The sequence below is a fragment of the Bison bison genome, unplaced genomic scaffold, assembly GCF_000754665.1.
Source record: "Bison bison bison isolate TAMUID 2011002044 unplaced genomic scaffold, Bison_UMD1.0 scf7180017864250, whole genome shotgun sequence".
NCBI classification, from domain to species: Eukaryota; Metazoa; Chordata; class Mammalia; order Artiodactyla; family Bovidae; genus Bison; species Bison bison.
The window spans coordinates 661,901-671,934 of NW_011494822.1; positions in this window are offsets into that span (position 1 = coordinate 661,901).

Consider the following 10,034-nt stretch of genomic DNA (forward strand, 5'->3'; position numbering starts at 1 on the left):
ACATTGTTCCTTAGCCCTCTCGTTATATCGTTACTGCTCTGTCTGTCTCCATCTCTCTCTCTCTCTGCTTTTCATATTTCCCATTTCCTCTCCTCTTTAGAACCCTCGTTCCTCATCTGAAAGTGTGTGAAGTCACTCGCTTGTGTCTGACTCTTGGCGACCTCATGGACTGGAGCCCACCAGGCTTCTCTGTCCATGGGATTTTCCAGGCAAGAATACTGGAGTGGGTTGCCATTTCCTTCTCCAGGGGATCTTCCTGACCCAGGGATCGAACCTGGGTCTCCCACACTGCAGACACTTTACCATCTGAGCCACCGGGGAAGCCCCTACAAAGCCGCCTCACTTTATTATACCAGGCAATCCAGTCCTCTCTTTATCTCCCTGGCCTGCCCTGGTTTCTCCCCGGAAGCTTTCGCTTGACTTTCCCGATTTGTCAAGTCCCTCTATTGGAAATTCTTCCTCTTCCCTGCTGTACTGCAGGGTCATTTAACATTGTGCAGACATTTAAGTCCAAGCACTACTATAAAAAATGACTCAGCTACCAGAAGCTCTTCTCTGAGCAAAACTGGCTTGCAGATTTATTTTCTCTATTGTTTTTCTGTCTTCTAACTTATTATTTTCTACTTTTTTCTTAAATAATTCTTTATTTAACTTCCCTTTAGCTTGCTTTGCGTCCCTCCACCTTTGTGAATTGGGCACTTAATCCATTAGTTTCCTTCCCTTTGTTTTTCTTCTTCTCTTTTAATGGATAGAATGTAAGTGTTTTCTGCTAAGTTTGCTTAGCTCTTTCCTGTGGATTTTTACCTCTGACCATTTCATTATTGTTTTCCAGATGTTATGTATTTCAGTTTGTCCACTTTCTTTGACTCAAAGGGAACTTAAGAGTATCTTTTTTTCCCTTCTAGGTGGAGAGATTTTGTGTGTTTTGATTTGATTTTCAGTTTCTGGCTTTCTTTCACTGTGATCATAGAAAGTTTTCTTCCCTGTTTTTGTTTTCTGGAGATTTTGTTTTTGGCATGAGTCCAGTTTTTATGATAATTTCATGGGCAATTCAATTGAAGGTGTTTTCTTTATTTTCAGAGTGTATGTGTGAATATATTTATGTATACACAAAGGCTTCCCTGATAGCTCAGTTGGTAAAGAATCCACCTGCAATGCAGGAGACCCTGGTTCGGTTCCTGGGTCAGAAAGATCTGCTGGAGAAGGGATTGGCTACCCACTCCAGTATTCTTGGGCTTCCCTGGTGGTTTAGCTGGTAAATAATCCGCTTGCAATGTGGGAGACCTGGGTTTAATCCCTGGGTTTGGAAGATCCCCTGGAGAAGGAAAAGGCTACCCACTCCAGTATTCTGGCCTGGAGAATTCCATGGACTGTATAGTCCAAGGGATTGCAAAGAGTCGGACATGACTGAGCGACTTTCACTTTCTGGGCTTCCCTTATAGCTCAGTTGGTTAAGAATCTGCCTGTAATGCAGGACACCCCAGTTCAATTCCTGGGTCAGAAAGATCCGCTGGAGAAGGGATTGGCTACCCACTCCAGTATTCTTGGACTTCCCTTGTGGCTCAGCTGGTAAAGAATCTGCCTGCGATGTGGGAGACCTGTGCTCGATCTCTGGGTTGGAAAGATCCTCTGGAGAAGGGAAAGGCTACCCACTCTGGTATTCTGGCCTGGAGAATTCCATGGATTGTATAGTCCATGGGACTGCAAAGAGTCATACACGACTGAGCGACTTTCACTTTTCAAACCAAACTTATTTATTAATGATTCACTTAATTACTTTACTAATTATACTATTTTGGTCTTCGGTAATTTATTTATTTACTTGTCCTTTTTATGTATCAAGGACAGATGGGTGTGCTTAGGGCTGTTACACCTGTACTGTGAAATTGTACCATTGTGCTCATTTTTGTCTTTTTATAAATACAAAATGGTGGTCTTGTGCTATTAAGGTCACAACTCTTGTTTTTGGTTTGTTTGTTTGTTTGTACTCGAGTTTTGGAAACATTTTATTCAAAAGTCAAAAGACTTCCCAGTCTTTATAAAGTATTTTGTTTTTGGAATGGCTCTGTGTACAGCCTAGAATTGGGTCTTGCTTTTGGTATCTGGTTGCTTCCCCTCCCCGCTCCCTTTCCCCTCCCTTCCCCTGCCCCCTCCCTCTCTCCCTTCCTTCCATTCATCATAGATGAGTTAAGCTTGTTTACCTCTATTAATCGGACTTCCCTGGTAGTTCAGATGGTAAAGAATATACCTGTAATGCAGGAGTCCTGGGTTCGATCCCTGGGTTGGGAAGATCCCCTGGAGAAGGAAATGGCAACCCACTCCAGTATTCTGGCCTGGAGAATTCCATGGACAGAGGAGCCTGGTGGGCTACAGTCCATGGAGTAGCAAAAAATTGGGCACGATGGGGTGACCGCATATACACACACATACTCAGTTTTAGTTAGTCATACCCATCTATCTTAGTATTTATCCTTGTAAGGAGATATGTTTATATTTCTACCACTTGACTTGTCAGCTGTGATGCCTTTGCTGTCTTTCGGCTGTTTTAAATGAGGTGATTGACAAACTTACTGTGCCTTTTACCTTCTCATCGCCTGCGGCCTAGTCTTGTTTTTGTGTCATCCCTACACAGTGGTGGCATATGGTGTCTACTTCTGCTCTGTGACCCCAGTCTACACATTTGCTTTAGTCTTATTTTACAGTTAAATAAATCCAACGCCACTGCTAGGCTCTTTGTCTGTGGCTTTCCTGGTCTTCGTCGGATGGGCAGAAGTTCATCCTCTAGCAACTTTCTCGAAAAGGGCTCATGATAATAATATTCCATAACTTCTTGCAATTAAACACAAACCTACCCTTTATACCCAAAGGACAGGTTGAACTTTCTGTATGAGTATCTTATAAATGCTGGTCCATTATCTTTGGGTTTAATGGTGAATAAATCTGAAGCCAGACAGATTTTTTTGTCTGGATTTTTTTTTTCTTCTTTTAAACTCCAAAAGTTTTACTATGATTGAGCTGTAGTATTAACCACACTAGGTCAACTATTTTTTTCCCTGGTACCCTTTTGATTTTGCAGATTACATTATTCTTTTTAGATTTCATGAGCATTTTGTGGACTATATCATTAAATATTCACTTTTTAATCATTGCTTTGGGTTTTTTCAGGATTCAATTCTGTATATGATTATTCTCCTTTACCTATCTTTCAGATATATTATTTTTTTCTTTAATAAGAGCAGAAAAAGCTTTTCTCTAATTTTGTTTTCTAATGCTCATGTTTCTCATGATTATTCTTTATGTTTCTTATTGAGTTTCTAGAGTATCTAAACTCATTTCTGTTCCTTTCAGTATTTTTTCTTTATTCTTTTTTGGAGTATACTAGCTAGTGTTTCATTTCTTTCTGTTGAATACTCACATCTTTTTTAGGTTCCTGTGTTTCTGAGCTTCCTTTGTAGAGACCAGAAATCATCCCCAAAAGAAGAAATGCGAAAAGGCAAAATGGCTGTCTGAGGAGGGCTTACATAGAGCTGAGAAAAGAAGAGAAGCAAAAGGCAAAGGAGAAAAGGAAAGATATATTCATTTGAATGCAAAGTTCCAAAGAAGAGCAAGGAGAGATAAGAAAGCCTTCCTAAGTGATCTTGCAAAGAAATAGAGGAAAACAATAGAATGGGAAAGAAAATTCAAGAAAATTAGATACCAAGGGAAAATTTCATGCAAAGATGGGCACAATAAAGGACAGAAATGGTATGGACCTAACAGAAGCAGAAGGTATTAAGAAGAGGTGGCAAGAATACACAGAAGAACAATGCAAAAAAGATCTTCATGACCCAGATAACCATCATGGTGCGATCACTCACCTAGAGCCAGACATCCTGGAATGCAAAGTCAAGTGGGCCTTAGGAAACATCACAACGAACAAAGCTAGTGGAGGTGATGGAATTCCAGTTGAGCTATTTCAAATCCTAAAAGATGATGCTATGAAAGTGCTGCACTCAATATGCCAGCAAATTCGGAAAACTCAGCAGTGAATACAGGACTGGAAAAGGTCAATTTTCATCCCAATCCCAAAGAAAGGCAATGCTAAGGAACGTTCAGACTACCATAAAATTGCACTCATCTCACATGCTGGCAAAGCAATGCTCAAAATTCTCCAAGCAAGGCTTCAACAGTACATGAACCTTGAAGTTCCAGATGTTCAAGCAGGATTTAGAAAAGGCAGAGGACCCAGAGATCAAATTGCCAACATCTGTTGGGTCATAGAAAAAGCAAGAGAATTCTAAAAACATCTAGTTCTGCTTCATTGTCTATGCTGAAGCCTTTGACTGTGTGGATCACAATAAACTGTGGAAAAATCTGAAAGAGATGGGAATACCAGACCACCTTACCTGCCTCCTGAGAAATCTGTATGTAGGTCAAGAAGCAACATTTAGAACCGGACATGGAACAATGAACGGGTTCCAAATTGGGAAAGGAGTATGTCAAGACTGTATATTGTCACCCTGCTTATTTAACTTAAATGCAGAGTACATCATGTGATGTAGCATATGGATGAAGCATAAGCTGGAATCAAGATTGCATGGAGGAATATCAGTAATCTCAGATGTGCAGATGATTACCACCCTTATGGCAGAAAGCAAAGAGGAACTAAAGAGCCTCTTGATGAAAGTGAAAGAGGAGAGTGAAAAAGCTGGCTTAAATCTCAACATTCAAAAAATGAAGATCATGGCATCTGGTCCCATGACTTCATGGCAAATAGATGAGGAAACAATGGAAACAATGAGAGACTATTTTCTTGGGTTCCAAAATCACTGCAGATGGTGACCGCAGCCATGAAATTAAAAGAAGCTTGCTCTTTGGAAGAAAAGCTATGACCAACCTAGACAGCCTCTTAAAAAAGAAGAGATGCTACTTTACTGACAAAGGTCCATCTAGTCAAAGCTATGGTTTTTCCAGTAGTCATGTATAAATGTGAGAGTTGGACCATAAAAAAGCTGAGCACCAAAGAATTGATGCTTTTGAACTGTGGTGTTGGAGAAGACTCTTGAGAGTCCCTTGGACTGCAAGGAGATCCAACCAGTTCATTCTAAAGGAAATCAGTCCTGAATAGACATTGGAAGGACTGGTGCTGAAGCTGAAACTTCAATACTTTGGCCACCTGATGCGAAGAACTGAATCACTTCAAAAGGCCCTGATGCTGGAAAAGATTGAAGGTGGGAGGAGACGGGGATGACAGAGGTTGAGATGGTTGAATGGCATCACTGACTCAATGGACATGAGTTTGGGTAAACTCTGGGAGTTGGTGATGGACAGGGAGGCCTGGTGTGCTGCAGTTCATGGGGTCGCAAAGAGTCGGACACGACTGAGCGACTGAACTGAACTGACTGCCCACCTCCCCATCTTTCACAACTGCTGTAGATGAGGGACATGCCCGTTATAGTGAGGTATCAATCCTTTCTGCTCAGGAGGTGTGTCCTGGTGGCATTTTCTGAGTCCTGGCTGCACCCTGTCCCCTGTCCATTCTCTGTGCTTTTCCTTTTCCTTCCTCTCTGCAACTTCTGCTCAGTTTCAACTGCATTCTCCAGTGTTTACACATATTTTAAAGTTCATTGATTATATTGTTCTTCAAATTTCACTGAAAATGAAGTTTATGCATTGTCTTGGTAATGCTGCTTGTTGTTTTATGATTTTGAGGAGGAAACAGAGTTGCAGACTTAATCATGCTTACACTTGAAGTCCATCTATGTTTTCTTAAATCTTTATGATTTCATTTTGACATACAGCTAAGCCATCAGGCATTTTTTTGTGTGTATGTGAACTTGAGGTCTGATATATTTCTTTTCTAGTTGTTCTAATTTGTTTTGTATTGAATAATCTGATCTTTATTCCTTGTTTTGAAATGGTATATTTATCATAGGCTACAATCTTGTATTTACTCCTTGTGGAATGTATTATTATGTCTATTCCTTCAGTTACTGTTACCACAGATTTTTAATACTGAATATTTATAATCTGCTTTTTTATGTCTACCTTTCAGAATCTATTTGCTATTTTGCTATTCTTCTAGATTTACTCCAGTAAGGTACATTTTGAAACTCCAAAATGGGAATACAATATGTATTATATTCTGTATTCATTGAAATATAGAATTCTTTCAATAGTAGAATAAGAATTTCTTTCTTTTGAAGCTAATATTATATAAATCATAGTTTGAGAAATGCTACTCTGATATTTTAACAGTAAGCAGCATGCAGGCTGTTGGTTAAAAAGAAATCATTTAAAAAGAAGTATGGGTCTACTCTTATGTTTTCCAAATTAAAAAAAAATCAGAAAGGAGGTTAAATTTGGCACCTATTGAGAAAGAATCATTTTCCTTCCTTGATCTGTTAATATAATGTATTATGTCCAGAATTTAGTTCTCACTAGGAAATATTTATACATTCCTATTGTAAATTATATGTGTTCAGGGAATATTATTATTTTAATGTATTTCTAGATTTTATATAATAAGATTTCTGCATCTATGTTTGTGAGATTTGGTTTGCAGTTATCTTTGTCATGTCTTGATTTAATGTGATTCAGGCTTCTTAAAATGGAACACTTCTTCCTTTGCTGTTTTCTGAACCCGTTTAATCCCATAGACTTTATCAGTTGCTCAAGAGTTTGCAGTAGCCTGCTGGGGAAATCATGTATCCCTCTGTGTCCTTGGGGGGTGCTCTTTGACATAACATTCAATATCTTCTGCACTGCAGAAGTAACAATGGTGCCAGTCACTGAACTGCCGGGGTCAAGTGCTCCAATTCCAGTTATTGGAGGGTGTGAAGTGTCTTAATTTTTCTTGACTTCTCTGTCTTCATCTGAACAAACAGGCATAATGACAGGATCTACATCATAAAGTTGACGGGCAGATAAACTGAGGCAGTACCAACTGAGACAACCAATGAGTATCTGATACCAGCAAATGCTGGAGAAACATTAGCCCTGTTCTTATTATTGATCTGTTCAGATTTGCTCCCCTTTAAAGAGCAAGGTCTTTAGTACATAGACTATTTCTAGACAATTAACTATTTCATTGAGAGTTAAATGTTTATTACCATACTATCATTTATAGAATTTGCTTATGATTATCAGAAGTATTTTCTATATCTGTGGCTGTGATTTCTTTCTAACACTTAACAATATGTATTTGTGCTTTCTGCCTCATTTTTCTTGATTAGCTGTGTTTGGAGTTTGTTTTGTTGGTCTTCTCAAATATTGGATTTATTTATCAATGATATTGTTTTTCTGTCTTCTATTTCATTAATTTCTATTTTTACTGTTATATTTTTATTCTTGCTTTCTCCGTTTTGCTGTTCTTGATATTTTATTTTTCTAGTTTCTAGAGTACATTACTTACTTCATTGATTTCTATTCCTTTGTGTTTAGTAATAAAAACAGGTAAAGTTAGGAATTGCTCTCTAAGTGGTTAACAATTAATATAAACCTGCTGCTGCTGCTAAGTCACTTCAGTTGTGTCCGATTCTGTGCGACCCCATAGATGGCAGCCCACCAGGCTCCCCCATCCCTGGGATTCTCCAGGCAAGAACACTGGAGTCGGTTGCCATTTCCTTCTCCAATGATGAAAGAGAAAAGTGAAAGCGAAGCCGCTCAGTCGTGTCCAACTCTCAGAGACCCCAGGGACTGCAGTACCAGGCTCCTCTGTCCATGGGATTTTTCTAGGCAAGAATACTGGAGTGGGGTGCCATTGCCTTCTCCATAATATAAGGCAGGGGTTGGTAAACCAAGGTTATGGGCCAAATCCAGCCTGTGGCCTGTTTTTGTAAATAAAGTTCTACTCGACACATCCACATCTGTTCATTTGTGTGTTGTGTATGACTGCTCACACTCCCATGGCAAAACTGAGTAGCTGTGTGTCTGTGTGTGACTTAGCACACACAGACATCCGTGGGTTTCCCTGGTGGTTCAGACATTAAGGAATCCACCTGCAATGCAGGGGACCCAGGTTCAATCCCTGGGTTGGAAAGATCCTCTGGAGAAGGGAATGGCAACCCACTCCAGTACTCTTGCCTGGAGAATTACATGCACAGAGGAGCCTGGCCGGCTAAAGTCTGTGGGGTTGCAAAGAGTCAGACACGACTGAATGACTAACACTTGACTTGACACTTGATAGACAGCCATGGGCCACAAAACCTAAAATATTTACTGTGTGGTCCTTTACAGAAAAAGTTTGCTGATCTCTAATATAGAGCAGTCTGTAGTTGTTGATATATAATTTTGTCGTTATTTTTATTTTTAAATAGTCTGTAATTATAGACCCCACATATTATCTAGGAAAGAGTCTTAAATTTCCATGTGGTTTGAATTCTCTTGTTTATACTTTTGTTAATTTCTACTTTTATTGCATTTAGCCAGAGAATATTGCCTATACAACTTACTTTTCCTTTTCTTTATTTTAGATTTACTGAGATTTCTTTTATGGCCTTGAAGTATGATCAAGTTTTGAAAATGTTTCAAAGATATGGAAAAAGGATGCATATTCTCTGTAGAAAACAAAATTTGATATTTGGTAACCTTATTCATTATGCTATTTGAATCCTAATTCTTTTGTCCATATGAAGATTAAAAACTCAAGATAAAGCTATGGTCGTGGTGTTTTGTTTCTTCTATTTCTGAGAGCCCTAGTTTGACTTTTTGTGTATGTTTGCTCAGTCATGTCCAACTCTTTGCAACCCCATGGACAGTAGCCCACCAGGCTCCTCTGTCTACGGGATTTTCCAGGCAAGAAGACTGGAGTGGGTTGCCATTTCCTTCTCCAGGGCATCTTCCTGACCCAGGGATTGAACCCATATTTTTGTGTCTCCTGTATTGGCAGGCGGTTCTTTACTACTGAGCCACCTGGGAAGCCCTCTAGTTTGAGTTATTTTGATGCTAAGTTATTTATGAATATGCATGGTGCAAACATGGCAGAAGCATAGACTGAAAAGCACCAGCCTGCTGGAGCTTCGCTGCTCTGGGGACTCCCACCACCACGGCCATGTGACCATCCCTGGCTAGCCTGGTGGGTGAGGAGACACAAGTGGCCCCCATCCCCACTGCTGCTGGTGGCCCTGCCCACAGTCAGCCAGCCCCAGTTGCAGCCCCTGGTGGCTGATCACAAATGCAGACTGAGCCCAGCTGAAACCATGAGAAGAACTGACCAGTTGAGCCCAACCCACATCACCAACTCAGAATGGTGGGTTCAACAAATAATCGCTGTTTTAGGCCACTATATTCTGGCATGGTTGGTCCCATAGCAAAGACTAACATGTCCTCTGGGGATTTTTATCTTCCTTTAAAATATAATAACTCTCTTTATCCAATGATAAATCTACCCATGTATTCTATTTTAGCCATACTGTTTGTTTTGCTTCCTTTTACATATTTTTGTGGATATCTAAAGTGTACAATTTGGAAAACTCAGCAGTGGCCACAGGACTGGAAAAGGTCAGTTTTCATTCCAATCCCAAAGAAAGGCAATGCCAAAGAATGCTCAAATTACTGCACAATTGCACTCATCTCACATGCTAGAAAAGTAATGATCAAAATTCTCCAAGCCAGGCTTCAGCAATATGTGAACCATGAACTTCCAGATGTTCAAGCTGGTTTTAGAAAAGGCAGAGGAACCAGAGATCAAACTGCCAGCATCTACTGGATCATCGAAAAAGCAAAAGCAACCAGCAAAATATCTATTTCTGCTTTATTGACCATGCCAAAGCCTTTGTGTGGATCACAATAAACTGTGGAAAATTCCGAAAGAGATGGGAATACCAGATGGGAATACCTCTTGAAAAACCTATATGCAGGTCAGGAAGCAACAGTTAGAACTGGACATGGAACAACAGACTGGTTCCAAATAGGAAAAGGAGTATGTCAAGGTTGTATATTGTCACCCTGCTGATTTAACTCCTCTGCAGAGTACATCATGAGAAATGCTGGGCTGGAAGAAGCACAAGCTGGAATCAAGATTGCCAGGAGAAATGTCAATAACCTCAGATATG